This window comes from Protopterus annectens, chromosome 7.part0 (assembly GCF_019279795.1).
Source record: "Protopterus annectens isolate FY-2018-M chromosome 7.part0, PAN1.0, whole genome shotgun sequence".
Lineage (NCBI taxonomy): Eukaryota > Metazoa > Chordata > Ceratodontiformes > Protopteridae > Protopterus > Protopterus annectens.
The window spans coordinates 590696900-590712587 of NC_056739.1; the positions used below are offsets into that span (position 1 = coordinate 590696900).

The 15688-nt window shown below is 40.2% G+C and overlaps 1 protein-coding gene across 3 annotated transcripts in view; it reads left to right on the plus strand.

Moving 5' to 3' along the window:
- The first annotated feature begins 1568 nt into the window (after positions 1 to 1568).
- The window catches only part of NEIL1 (nei like DNA glycosylase 1), an 824101-nt gene continuing 809981 nt past the window's right edge, over positions 1569 to 15688 (plus strand). The window contains exon 1 of one of the 3 annotated variants that reach the window (XM_044077181.1): positions 1569 to 1649. The gene's annotated coding sequence lies outside the window, so the exon portion shown is untranslated. Of the gene's footprint in view, positions 1669 to 1871; positions 2023 to 15688 lie in introns of those variants that run through there. The other 2 variants (XM_044077184.1, XM_044077183.1) reach the window with 2 other exon arrangements.

Here is a 15688-nt window from a genome sequence, read left to right on the forward strand (position 1 = left end):
CTTACCCGACACCTGCAGCAGTTAGAAAGACCCCAAAAGTACCTCACCAAGAGGATCAAGGGTCTCAAACATATGTCATATGCTGCCTGGCTGAAGAAACTCCAGCTCTATTCAGTCGCATACCGCCTACTCAGAGGCGATCTATGCCTGACGTACAAGGCCATGTCCAATCCGGAATTAATGGACATGCTCCACCTCAGGAAATCCAAATCCACCAGAGCCACGAGAGCGAGAGATTTGAACCTCAACACAGAAATAAATAGGACGTGCTGGAGGGACAGATTCATAACCCAAAGGCTCCCTACACTCGGGAACAGAATCCCAGTCCATGTTAGGCAGAGCCCCTCACTGACTCTCTTCAAGAGAAATCTTGACGAGTGGATGGGAGATCGTAGATTTACCCCAGGGGTCGTCTCTGTGTCACTACTAGACAGAGGCACAGTAAATTAAACCCTACATGGGCACAGTATTCTCATTCCAAGGGGTGGCGAAAGCCACACACACTCTGGCTAGGCTTATAAATGCCCTAGGGCAGATAGCCTAATATGAACCTATGAACCTATACCTCTCAAGTGTACCTCTTTTAGGGTCTTAAAAAGTTCATGCTCCTTGAAGTTCCACATTGAAAGGGTCTGTCACACATTTAGTGATAGGATTTTTTAACTGATATTCATGGTAAATAAAAATGAATCATACTAATTCTTTAAAAGATCATATTTATAAGTAAAAGCAGCATATTTTAACTATCCTATGACCTTCATGGTTGAAGTTGTTAGTAATCCATGAATATGTGTTCCACATTTTGCACATTTGTTCCACATTATGAAGGCTAGTGTTCCTCATTTTGGAGATCGAAGGTTGAGAGCGATGATTTGAAGGAACCCAACTGCCAAAACAAACATGTTTTAATTACTGACTTACTTTAGTATCACTTATTCCATAGTTTATTACTGACAAAATTACACACCTCTCAACTGTCCCTGATTTTAACTCAAATTTTAGCTCTGTTCCTCTTAATCCCTCTTAACACTAGTGCCTTTTACAGGAAAGGTGATGATGAATTATACTTAAATAGTGACAATGTTTAAAAGTTACAGACTTATTTTCCTTCGGGAAATGTATATTAATTCAAATGTTCTTATTCTGTTGTCCCTGATTTTTTTCTGGATTTGTCTTTGATTCAGTGATTCTGTTGAAATTTGTCCCTGATTGGTTGAGAGTTATGCGTAGCAATTGTTGTTACCAGCGTAATAACAGAGTTACTGCGCCGGAAGCCCGGAATGCCTGTTAATTTACCTGCGTAACACTTAATACAAGAATTCCTTAAAATGTGGCAAAGGCCAGAAGTTCAAAATATCTTTTTCTTAAAAATCACTAGAATGTTGTCTTTGACCCCCGCCCCCCCCCTCTCAAACCACGTGGGTGTCAGTTTGTTTGGAAAATTCACAGTTACGAGTTGTTACTTTAAGATGCTGGTTCGTTAGACAAAAAGGTGATAAAACAGTTCATTTTCAGGATTAAACAATTCACACCCCCCCCCCCCAAAAAAAAAAACGAGGCGTCAAAATACGTGTACTATTTCCCGCCCATCAATCAGGGAAATAAATCGTTTAGCGTCCGGAAGTGGACTGTATCACTGTTTGTTAAACGTAAGACTTCGTTTTACATGTTAGTGAAACAATATAAAATATTTTTAGATGGTTTGTGTTTTAGGTGAAATTGCTTCGTTACAGTATTGTGCGAGTGAAAGCTTGCCCTGTTTGAACAGTCACCGATTCATAATATTGTAGCTCAACTTCAGTAACTTCTAACGTTAATAATAACCGTATGTGTGATTAAATGTGCGCAGTTGTAACTACTTCTGGGTTTTTAATTAATGCAGAAGCAGGGTGATTGCATTGTTTTATCTAGTTTTACATACGCAGATGATAAGGCAGTATATTCTGTTTTGCATGGCATTGTCCTCCCTAGTCTGTTGCTTTAGCACACCTTTTTCCTTGGATTCAGCAGTATTATAAAGTGGTAAGTTGTGTAATTGGAATTGTTCACCGTGTAATCCTAACAACCCCCATGTCATTGCTGCTGCTATTAAAAACGTAGATGGGTTTAATAAGTTTGAGCAAGTCAGTAGACTAAAGGTAACGGAGCTTTCTTACCAATGACGTAATTACAGCAAAGGGGGAAAACTGGAAAACAAACTTGTTCAGAAGTCATATAACATGTTCGGAGTCTCACAGACAAATTGAGGCGTGAAGCATGCCCCTCAGTGGGACAAATTTTAAATATTGCTCTTACAAACTCGGAAAGTTGATAAAATAACAGGCTTTGCATTCGCATTTATTTTCTGAAGGGTATGAAGTCTGAAACTCAAATGTTTGCCAGAAAACCACAATTTTATGGAAAAAAATATGAACATTGTGTGAAAATCTGGTTGAGAGGTAGGATAGGAACTCAAACCCTGGACCACAGAAAACATCTTGATAAACAACTTTGATTCTGTGTACTAACTGCAGAACACATTGTAGCAAACAAAACAACGAATTCATAACTCCTAAAACTGACCATGCATGCAGTTTACCCCTACACTCCAGCATTTTAGATATTGTTCTGTTCTGAAACCATAATTGCGAATCTTAAAAAGATGTGACCACAACACTGAAAGGGTGTATTGGGGTGATAATATAAGCCTACAAATATATATATATATATATATATATATATATATATATATATATACTTTTTTTAACTGTGGTTGGTGCTGAGTCAAGGGGGGGGGGGGGAGTAAAAGAAATGAATGTTTTGTATGCATTTTGATAGATGGTTTAGATAGTTTTCTTCTCTTTCAATGTTGATGAGAAGAAAAAGGATCTGCATGCAGATTGCTGTGTGATGAACATGTGTAATTGGTAGGCAGTAGGATAGATGGTGGGAGGGAAGTTTATTCATTAAAATAGAGAATAGTAACTGATAAGACAGCTCCCAGGGGAATGACTTTGGTCATAGTGGCTGTAGGGGGAGGTGTTAGATCTATTTTTACTTTGCAAGACTTGTCTGAAAGTAATCTTTGAATCAACCTAAGGCGTTAATGGATGTGATAAAATCAAGAGGGAGTATGATCAACAAGTTCGACTGTTTTTAGTTTGTTCAAGTTAAGTTTTCTTTCTCCATATTGGATAGAATATCATTTGTAAGTGTGTACAATGCAGCCTAGAAGACATGTTGGTAACTTAACAGTGTGGGATATTTTTGATTATACAATAACAATTATTCAGAAATATGCGTGCTGATTGGACAAAAACAGTGAACGTGTCCACTGTAAATCCAGCCTTCACCCCAGAAACAAGTCCCACAAAAGAAGAACAAACGTGTAGAAATCCATGTAATTATAGCTATTGAAAATGAAAGCTACAACTACTACATTCTTCACATAACTAAGTGGAAAACTGAAATCAAACAGCTGCAGAGAAAATAAAATAAAGCCTCATGAGTACACAACATTGCCACCCCCTCCCCTCCCACAAAAAAATTAAAAAAAAACCTCACTTGTTGTTAGGAGTGAGCAGGTATCCAAACATTGTCAGCTAATACATACACATTTGCTGACTCTCTTAAGTGACAGGCACTGCATTTTACCAATGTACTGTGCAGGTGTCAGCATGTACATGCCTTTATAAATCTGCACTGCATCAATAAGACTTTACTCTCCCCTGCCTCTTTTCTTAGGAAAGTTCCTTCTTACAGTTAATCATTTAGTCAATCCATGCCAGCTGTGGGTAGGATCTTATTTTACCCACACCCAGATATGCCCATACATCCATCTATAACCCCTTTTCCCCATTTTTGCACATGGAGTTGTGATGTTACTTCCATGTAGAGCCAAGGTTCTCACAGGCAGGTGGCTAGCCCTGCCACAGTTGTCGTTCCATACCACGCGCACACACACCTATGGCCAATTTAAAGAACCAAATTCATGTACTGGACCAACTGAAAAAAATCCAAGCAAACCCCGGGAGGGCATGCAGACTCCTCAAGAAGGCACCCCAGCCAGGAATGTGTGTTACTGCTAAAATGTTGGCTGGCAGTTGAGAGTAAGCTATTTTTTCAAGGATTTTTCCCAGTGTTGGCGGTATGAAGGCTTTGGGTTGGCTTGGGTGCTCTGAGAGTGGGAGTTATATAATTGCTTATTTCTAAATGCTGGGCATAGTACTGTTCTGGAAGGATATGTTATAAATGTGGTGCAAGACTTTGATTAGGTGCTGTTTACACACAATGATAAACCAGAGGAGAAGGATATTTATGACATTGGTGATATCATTTCAAATTCCGTCTAAGCCTTCTGGTAATGGATTTCTTTGTTTATTGTAAAGAAAGTAGAATTTGGCTTATAGGAAAATAGTCCGAGAGTGTAGTAGGATAAATTGGTAAGGAAGGTGAAAGTCCAAAAATTAATTTAGAAAATTGATAGTTGAAATGAAGACTTAGGAGGTTGTAACTATGATTAGGATTTTAATGAACATCTAGTTATTTTGTTGACTAGATTCCAAAATTTTGTTTGTTTGAATGGATAAGTTTGTTGGGACCACAGAGGGAGAGTGTTTTATAACCTGTAACAGCTTTTTATTAGGTTCTGTAAGATTATTAACCTTTCCCTCTTGTCAGGGTTTGGCGTCTTGTTTCCCCTATTGCCAGACAGCGTCAGTTTCTTGTTTTTAAATAGGACTTTTAAGTTCTTTGTTAATCCAAAATGTATTTGTTTTATATGGCCTAGAGATAGTAGGGAAACGGTTGTCCTAAACATGTTGAAGTTTACCCAAGAATATTCTTTCAAAGGGTCTGTATTTTGTATTATAGAAGAACAGTTTCTAGATCTCTATTTATTTACTATTTGGTAACTGGGTAGGTAGACTAGTTCGTGGACCCTTTGCAGCCACAGCCTATGCTCAGATGCAATAAACATTGCAAATACCCTTAAGTTATGCACTTCAAATATGATAGATTGCTACATTTACATAGTTGCAAAACTTAAAGTTGATATAGAGTAATTGTACAGTTTTATGAAATAGATGTAGTTCTTCTACATTTCTAATAAAATAAAGAGTTTGCATTAGGTTTTATCAGTCTGTATGGGATACAACACCGTTTGGTTGCATGAAATATAATTAATTTATCTATTTATTTGTCTTTGTTAGCCAGAAAGGCTGACTGGGTATAACCAATTTTCAGCGAAGGCCTTGGGAGAAAAGCTCCATTTGCTTACATTGCATTATACTAAGTTCCAATTAAACACATAGTCGTTACATTTCTGTTTACATTTATACACATACAGTAGTTACATTTATACATTCTAAGGTTTTACAGAGGTCAAAGTTACTAAAGAGAAAGCCCATGTGCAACCTAGTGAATTCTACAGGCAGCAGTTAGGTATAAAAAATTGTTTTGTCATTCAGTGAAAGGTTGAGAGTATTCTGTTTTTAAGGAGAGAGCATTTGGAGAGTATCATATGGTGACCACAAAGTCTTAACCTTATGATAAGCATGTGCAGGACCAGGATTTGTCAAGATATTGTTTAAGCTGTGGTTTAAAACTATTGAGTTTGTCTGAGAGTTTTATTTGTGTGGGGATACTGTTCCAGAGTTTAGCAACATATTGGGGGTAGAGCTTACTTCTTGCTTCTTAATTGTTTAAGAATTGCTTCTTAAAGGTTTAAAATTAAATTTGTGTTTTAAACTGTAAAAATGTAACAGTTTGTTGAATGTGTTTTTTTGAGCTTTTCTCCCCAGACCTCCGCTGAAAATGGACATGTATCCAGTTGGACTATCCCAGTAAACAAATGTAAAATAAAATAAATAAATAAAATACATTTTCTTGGTGAAAAAAACTTAAATGGATGCAAGTGAAAAAAATAGAGATTACTGAACTAGGCCTAGAGATTAAGATGAGAACACACACGTAAAGAAGAGTTAAATGGCAACAGAAAACATGCAAGACTGTTCCATTTAGAATTTTAAACTTTAAAGAGTTTATCCCTTATCCCTAAAGCATTTACAAGCCACTTCCTTGAAGAGGTGCTCAGAAAGAGTCTTAAACTTGGTAAGGGTATCTTGATGCCTTGTTTCATCTGGTAGTTTGTCCCAGAGAGATGTGCTTGTTCATGAGAAGATGCATTCACCATGACTATTTTAAATGGTGGATAGTTAAGTAATATTAAGATGTTCTTCCATATCACTGTTGCAGTATTCATTACATTAGGGATCCCCTGCCAAGGGCAGCCCGATGTCCAGCCTGTGTACCAAAGCCTTAGGTTGCTGTACGTCAGATGTATGCTCCTTCGTAGCATAGAGTTTAAAGGTGACGTCTAGACGTACCAACCTCAGTACTTCTTTGCCGCCAGTCTGAACACCAACTCTGATCATTGGTCTGATCACTCGAGACGTTGCTGGTGTACCTAGCCACTCAGATAAGTGCCCCATTGTTTTTTTTTTTTTTTTTCTTATCTTTTGCTTTTGTTTTGGTGTGGGGTTTCATGTCATCCAGAAAAGGTAAATTGTTTAGGGGCGCCTCACAATCATACATCCTGCAATATTTGTCAGGCTTTTGTGCCAAAGACCTTACGCAGTCGTCTTTCATCCCTCACTATTTATTTAGAAAACCAGCGTCTCAAACTTTTAGAGAAATATGCTGTGGAGGATACTTCCCAGCCTGAGAGTTAGCTGTCTTCGATGAAGAAGGACAGAAACGTTAAGTCAGATTCTTTGTCTGTGTCTCCAACATCGGACATCTCTCTTGAAGCCGATGATAGTGCAGAGCTTTGCCCAGTTCATTGTTTGGATTCCTTTGCCGTGACCATTTTGGAAGCTGGCATGGATCTAACTGCTCATGTCGGAGACTTTTCAGACATCCGTTTACGATGCCCAGGGGGAACCACAGCTGATTATAACTGAACGGCCTAGGGGGGTTTCTCAGATTCTGGTAATGGGAGGAAGTCCCGACTACGGTTATTTGAGTGTAGGCTGACGTTGGAGCCTTCTACATTTCATAAGGTGGACGTCCCCTTAAAAAGAAGCAAAAGACAAAACATGTTTCTTCTGTTCCCAAGGACCCTTAAAGTGAATGGCAGAATTTTACACAGGGCTTATTTAATGCCTTCTCAGGGGGTCTGTGTTCCGGCTCCTCCTTGGTCATCTTCCCCTCTCAAGAGATGTAGGGAATCAGGATTCCTCTGAAGAAGAGGATGATTCGGATGAGGAATCCTTGGCTTATTCTACCCAGATTCCTTCCCCTCTGGAGTACAGTTTGGAGGAAGAGTAGTCTTATTAGTCCTGAATCTCCTTTTGAGTAAATTTTTTGGAGATACCATTGCTAAGGTGATGGAGTTCTTTAAATGGGATTGTTCCCATGTGTCTGAGGTGCAGAGGAGATATTATGAGCTCCTTCAAATGAAGTCTTCTAGACCCTCTGCTGTTCCTCCTGTTTTGGCTGCTTTATTGGATGCTTTTTCTTCTGCTTCTCAGGCTCCAGATTCTCAGGTCATAAGAAACCAGACCGGTTTTATAAAGTGACTGTTGACTCTAAATTCCTTTACAAGTGTCCATCTGTTGTCCCTTTGGTGGTCTGTGTGGCATCTGATAAGCCTTCCAAATTACTGCCATCGACTAAGCTTCTTCCTTCTGATAAGGACAGAAGGACCATGGAAAGGCTGCGTAAAAAGGTTTGTACTTTAGCCACGCTAGACTTTCGGGCTGTTAATTGTCAGACTCATATGACAAGATATATTTTGTCTGTCCTTTGTCAGGTTTGCCAGGTTATTTCTGACCTTCCTGAAGCTTAGGTTGAGGAAGAATGAAAATGGACAACACAGATGGAATGTTATGGTGAGTACATAACTTCTTTTTATGATGCAGCAGATGCTTCGTCTAGGGCTGGTGCTCTTCAGATTCTCTTTTGAGGAGATGCTCCTGGCTAAAGCTTCAACCTCTGCCTGATGATATTAAGGCTAACTTGATGGATGCTCCTCTGGATAACAAATGTTTGTTTGGTGTTGCTGCTGCTGATTTGTTAAAGTCCCTGTGGGAGAAATTCAAGGAGTTACAAGATCTGAAACATATTTTTTTCGCCAGTGCCTAAGTTCCAAAGGAACTACCCTACTAAACCAGCTTTTTTTCAGAAGGCAGCATCGTCCTTCTCCCAAAGGTAAGAAAGGTGGTAGGACCAGCCACATTCCTTTTTCCTCTTTGTCTTTCTGTGTCTCTTCCTGTTTGGTTAAGCATTACCCAAGACTCTTGCCATTCACCAAGGATATTTCATGGTTTGGAAATCTCTTCCCCCCCCCCCCCCCCCCATGGGCATTCCTCAACCACCTCAAGAACAGTTGAGCTTTTTTGCAGAGGTGCTTCAGAATCTTTTGACTCTGTGAACTATTCAAGAGGTTCCAGTTGCTCAAATGAGGAAGGGGTTTTATTCCAGAGTGTTTTCGGTCTCCAGGAAAGAGGGCAGTTGGAGACCCATTCTGGATCTTTCTCACCTGAATACTTTTCTGATGGTTTCTTCCATTCAAATATTATTCAGACTTTTCCCTTTGCTGTGCTTTCTCAGGCTTTTCTGGTTTCTCTGGATCTCAAGGATGTTTATCTCTAATCCCTATTCATCCCAGTTTCAGGAAGTTTTTACATTTCTCTGTTGCTTCCTGACCTTTTCAATTCTCTCCTTTGCCCTTTGGCTTCTGTTTTGCCCCAAGGGTATTCACCAAATGCCTAGCTCCTGTGGTTACTTTTTGCAGGATTCAGGGATTCCAAGTATTTCCTTACTTGAACAATTTCCTGTTTTAGGCATCCTCTCCAGAGAACTTTTTAAAACATCTTCATTTTACCATTTCCCTTCTGCAAAGCCTGGGGTTCACAATAAACTTCAAAAAGTCTTTTCTGACTCCTTCTCAAGACCATGTGTTTCTGGGGTGCAAGATTCATACTGTGCCTATGTTGGCATCCCTGCCTCCTCCCAAGGCCTTAAGTCTCATTTCCTTTTTTCAAACTCTTCTTCCTCTAACCTCTATAACCGCCAGAGAATTTCCCAGGGGTGTGGAGTTCATGGCATCCACCATACCTATGCTCCCTCTATCCAAACTCCACATGAGAAAATTTCAGTGATTTCTGAAGTAATTTTGGGTTCAACATGCGCATCGCCTAGACTTTCTAGTTTCTGTTCTGCCTTGTGTCAATAAGGAACTTCATTGATGAATCCAGCAGTCATCTCTAAATCCAGGCCTCCCCTTTCATCTTCGTCTTGCCTCTCAGGAGCTGTTCACAGATGCTTCAGATATGCGATGGGGAGCAGCATTTGGCACACTAAAGGTGCAAGGGGTGTGGTCACCTTTTCAACAGAAAGAGCACATCAGTATCAAAGAGATGAGGACTCTTCTGTTGGCAGTTTAGGCTTTTCCTCCTCTTTTCTCCCCAGGACCTGTCAAGGTATTTACAGACAATACCACAGTGATGTGATATGTGAACAAACAAGGGGGGACAAGATCTTATCTTCTTCGCAGGTTAGCACTCCTGGTGTGGAATCTGGCTATCCAATATAAAGCGACTCTTCAGTCAGTTTACTTTCCCTCAGGTCAAAACATTGTGGCAGACACTCTGAGCAGGTCTTTAACTCAATCCCACAATTGGATGCTTCAAAGAATGTGTTTCTGGACATTGTCCACCAGTGGGGTACTCTTCAAATATTTTTGCCCCCCCCCCCCCTCTGAGCAGACAACTTCCTCTATTTTGGGCCCAGGTGCTCTGCTTTGGAAGGTGGACGGCCTATCTTTTTCTTGGAAGGGGATGTTTCTGTATGCTTTCCCACATCTTCCCCTCATTCCAAAAGTCGTGTTCCAGATTCAACAGGATGCTCCCAAAATCTTGTTGGTGACTCCCTTTTGACAGAGACAGCATCGGTTCCCTCTTCTGCATTTAGCCAAGGGCAGTCATCACAAGTTACCTCAGAGGGTGGACCTACTCACACAAGACCTCTCATCCATCCCCACCTATCCACTCTTCAACTGACACTGTGGGTGATAGGATTTTGATTCCTCATAGACATCTTTTTTCTGAGGATGTGATTAGGGTTCTGCAGGAGGCCTGGAAATCCTACTTAACCAAATGGAAGAGGTTTTCTGTTTAGTGTCTCTCACGTAATCTGGATCCACTTTCTGTGGATGTGCCTCTGGTTCTTTCCTATCTCTGTGAGTTGCTAAATGCTGGGTTGGCTTATTCTTCTGTTAAGGCCCACTTATTAGCTACCCCTGTTTGTCTGCCTTTATCTCCTCCTTTGGCTTCTAGATTTGAAGCTATACAATTTATTATAGGCATCCTTCATATTAGGTCTCCCTGGAAGCCTGTTCCTCCTCCCTGGTATCTTAATTTTGTTTTGGAGACAGACTCTGGCACCTTTTGAGCTTGCAGCTTCAGCTTCCTTGTAACATTGCTCTTGGAAGACTTTTCTTTAGTTAGCTCTTACTTTTGCTAGATGGGTGTCTTGAGCTTCAAGCCCTTTTGGCTTGTCCTCCTTTTTTGGTGCTTCATAAGGACAGGGTGTTCTTGCATACTAATCCTTTCTTTTATGCCTAAAGTGGTGAATGAGTTGTTCCTTAATCAGTCTATTGATTTGCACCCTTTTTCCCTTCTCTGCAGTCTGCTAGTGAGAAGGTACTGCACATGTTTGGGGTACCTTAAAGTGTTCTACCCTTCCCTGTTTATTACCTTAAGCCAATCCCAAAGTTATATTACCTGTGGCAAGCACCATTTTTAAAACTACAGCCACCCTTTGTCACTATCATATGTTCATTTATCAGTTTACTCTGTTACCTGATTGTTTCCAGCCCCCTCATAAGAGCAACTAACAGGGTCTCTACCCGCTTCGCTCCCGCCCCCAGTGGTCCTACCTTTATTACACTCACAAACCCCTACCATCTTTCCAATAGCCAGCCACAGCGCTAACCCAACACTACCTCCTGCATTTTCCCACTACTATCACACCTCCTCAGCTAACATGTACAAGCATACCTTACGTATGCTCACTGCATGCACTCTCCTTGCATATCTTACAGCCTACCAAAGCTCCATCATTCCCCCACTCAACCATTACCACTGTACTACTACTCACACCACCACTCGTGTTTCACCCTCACTCAGCTCCCCTCCCACCAACTCAAGAACCATCCCTATACACCCCCCGCATATTCTACCAACTATATTACTCAAACATAAAGCATCCCTACAACTTAACATGGACGTCCAGTCGGACACTCCCGGTCAACAAATGTAAATAAATAAATAAATAAAATAATAAATGTTGGATGTGCATAGACAACTCAGATTTTATTTGGATAAGACAAAGATTGTCAGGAAATATGATCAGCTCTTTGTTTCTTTTCATCCTAGGTCCTTAGGATTAGCTGTGTCCAAGCAAACTATTTATTCTTGGATCTCTGAAGCTATTTCTATTATTCTGTTCATGGTAAGAGCCTTCCTTGTTCTGTTAAGGCTCATTCTACTAGTGCTGTGGCTTCATTTGGTGCTTTTTTTCAAGGGTTTTGATACTAACTCTATTCTTGAGGCAGCTACCTGGACTTCTGCTGGTCCTTCCTCCTCCCAGGTTTCTTCCTGAGCTTTGGCGCACTCCCTACTATTATGAGTACTGCAACAGTGATATGGAAGGACATTGTACAGTTGTGTTAAATCTTACCATGACAGTAGATGTCCTTCTGTTCACTGCTGCATTATTCACTCTCTCCCTCCTCCTCCGGTCTATTTGTCTTCTGGATGTATTGGTAACCTCTTGTCTTCCTTGGCCTGATGTCCCTAATGGGACTGTCATTTGTGAGGATGGCACATATGGATGTCACCTTTATGACGTATGCTACTCATGTGTGGGGTACCTTAAAGCAACCTAAGGCTTTGGTATACTGGCTGGACATCGGGCCACCCTTGGCAGGGTATCCCTAATGTTTTGAATACTACAACAGTGAAGAGGACATCTACTCTTATGGTAAGATTTTGCACAACTGTACCTTCTCTTTTGAACTCCTTTGGAAGTAGGACTGTTTCTTGATTGGGGGCTTTCTTTTCAGATGGGCCAGTAGCTTTAAGTTAAAGTTTTATGTAGTAAGGGGCATAGAAGACAAGTGGACCTTTCAGTAATAGATAGCCAATTTAGGTCACTTAGAAAGTTGCTGTGGTGTATGTTTGTGCCAGCAAGTAGGACAGATCTGTCGATTTTATAACTTTGTTTGTCTTCTTGTGGTCTCTTTATACTTTGCTTAAAACAGTCAGTGTTCTAGGTTAGAGAGAAGGACATTCTTGTCTAGTGCTTTGCGAATGGTAGGAGACAGTAAATGTGATATTCTAGTAGTTTATAAGGTCAAGAGGGGAATGTTTTTTAGTTTTAAAAATGGGTTTAGTAGAGACTGTTTTTACTAATTATTTTCCATTAGAAAGTCATTTATAACATGTTGGACAGGGATCTTCATAATATACAGATTCTTACCAGATATCACTGTTTTCTCTTTTCTTGCAGTCTGTGGCTTCCACTTACTCGCACCTCCTGAGGGGATTTATCCCAACGCTTCTCTAATTATAAATGAGAACCTCCAAACCACAAGTCACCACATTAACCTCTTTCTTGATCATGACCTGTAATCCTAGCACACCCATCTGACCATGCCACCATACGAGCAGCAATCTTCACTAGCAAATGTGGATCTAAATGGATATAGAAGCAAGGCAATAAATATAGTAATGATATTGAATAGTCAGGATTTCAGATACTGTAACAACCATCAGAGCACAAAAACATTAATTTCTCAGAAGGCAGGTGAAACACTTGTTATAGTCATAAATAAATAACATTAAGAATTTACCTTATATGCCTTCAGTCTGGAACAACACTTCAGGATGTGCAAACGGAAATTTTATTCTTACAGCTCTGGGAGTTCGTCTTCATAGCCCTTGATGAAGAATTCTCACTTGCATAGAAAAATGTTATTTTTATACATTTCCTTATCTAACCTGGTCATGCAGCCTCATTACGTTACAGTTATTCTGACAAATAAAAAACTTTGCAAATGTCCTCATCCCTTGTGATTTTCGCCTCGGACTTCATGTGAACACCTTTCTATACATGATCCACCTGCTTCCAACGGCTCTTGTTTCTGACCTTGGATGTATGCCTTAGCAACAACGCACTGCTAGACTGGAGGAGTCAGGCTAACAAATTTGTTTTTGTAGTAACTACGTGCTTCGACTTCATGCAACACATACTATTCTCTCTTATTACATACTAAAATAATGCAGTTTAAGAAACAGCAATACTGTGGTTTATGAAGCTGTGTTCTTCCCAGCCCTGCATACAAATTATATTTGCTTTTTAACAATCATATTATAGCATCATTAATAAGCTGAAATTAATATACATTTTAATAAGCTGGTCTTCTCCCATAACACACTAAAGGACAAGAACCTAAGGTGTATGGAGTATTGTGGGAGAAGAACACAGATTTGCATTTAACAAATGAGCAGCTGGTCTTGGCTAATGTTTTTTCTCAGCTATGAAATAATCAAATCATTGATTCAATCTAGGTTAATGAGAGTAGGTGGGACGGGGGCGGATGGAAGGTTATCTTAAGTACCGCTAATGGCCTCTGTAGGAAAATGGAAAACTACAAACTGTTGTACTAAAAAGACAGGTTGATATAGTCAGGGGCACTGCAAAAAGAACCTTAAGAAGGCAGACAAGTGTGTAAATCACAGAAGATAATTTTTCATTTCAGATAGACGGAATATGGTTTCCTCTCTCTGACACTGTCACTGTCATACCATACATATAATTATATTTTTATTTTTCCTAACTTGATAAAATGTACCTCTGCGTCATAATATTCATCATCAATTTCTGTCAAAATAGAACTTTCATTGATTAGTGCATGCAGTGGCATTTCATATGCAGGTGAGGGTAAACATCTTGTAATCACAGCCTTTAAAATAGAAAATGCCAGAATGATTACAGATATAATTACAATGATAATACCCTTGATTATGTTAGTTACCAAAAATGCTGCATAACCATCCAAAAGTGTCCAATTTTTGGATGTGCTGTGCAAATCTTTGGCCCTCTGTTCCATGAAATTTGCCAGTTTTTCCTGTTCATCATGATAGTCACTAATATATGAGCAGCAATGACTCCCTATGAGGGCACGACTCCCCTTTTGCAGCAAGCATTATATCAAGTGCCATCAGATTCTGCAACACTGCAGTTCGCATTTCAGTAATTTCTCGATTTGCCATCCTGATGTGATGTGAAGTTTCGTTGGCCACCTCTTGTAGAATTTGAGCAAGCATGGTGATTTCAAGCATTGTCCTTTTGCACTCCATACCCAGGATTAAAAAATTGAAAAGAGTTGCTCTGCCCAGTGGATTTCTCGCTTATTTCTCAGTCTACCTGCTGGTGGGTGTTTGAAATGTTGAATAGCAGGAGTGATATAGCTTACAAAGCAACATCCAGACCAGTTTGTAGGCAACCAGGGGTGGGCACGATCACCACAGATGTAGTAACGGTCACTTATGCCCATGCCATGCCCCCAGTCATAGCTTTTTAAGTGCAAAGAGTCTTAACACACTTTCATGCCTGATGTCATTACATTTGCGTTTTCCTACTGGTAAAGTCCCATTTCTGGCATAACGTGCAAGTTGAAGAGAGACAAGCTTTGAAAATCAGTTACATTACGCCAGGTTAAGCTGGTGTCATTAAGGTCCTTTTCAAATGACACCTGTGATGCAGGGATGGGAATCCTAGGAATCCCTGTGTCAGAATGATGAGGTATATGTGAACATACCCAGCAGTTTGTTTGTTTAGATTTTTGGCATATTGCCGAAGGACCAGCAAGAAACTGTTTTCTTTCGACCAGTTTATAGAAGGGAACAGCAGCAGAAACAAAGCAAAAGTACCTGTTGTCACTGGATTCATCATGGACTGCTACTGAAGTTGACCTTCTCACTGGGCACATGATTTATATGTCACACCTAGATCTCCCTCTGTTGGCTGCGATGATTCATCTGGGGTCCCCACACTACAGGTCTTCTTGCAATGAGATGAATGGATCCACATTGGTAGTCCTGCACAGTGAACTGCAGTCAAAGTGGTGAGCAGGACCTGAAAAGGCCGCTTCCACCTCGGGCTCAGGCAGTTTTTTCCTCTGAAATTTTTTCATTCACCCGGTTGTAGTTGATGACAGGGTTGGTCAGGAGGCTTTGGTAATGCTGCTGTTAATGTTCAATGATATTGCTGCAAAAGTTTGAGGAGTCTTCTACAATAACAAATCAAAGCATCATCTGACAGTTAAATCAGCATTTCCCACTGGAGGGGTAGCTGGAAGGGCCATAGGTCTCCCCATTAATATTTCATATGGACTCAATTTCCTGGTGGCATTCAGTGAGGGCATCATACTCATTAATGATAAGGGAAGGGCTTTGGGCCACTTTAAGTGGGTTTCAGTACAAATCTTCGAAATTTTATTTTTAAGGGTCCTGTTTACCCTTTCCACTAATCCAGATGACTGGGGATGGTTGGGACAATGAAGACTCAACTTAGTATTAAAAGCTTTACATAACTCTTTAAACAAATTATTATTAAAATGAGTTCCCTGGTCACTGTT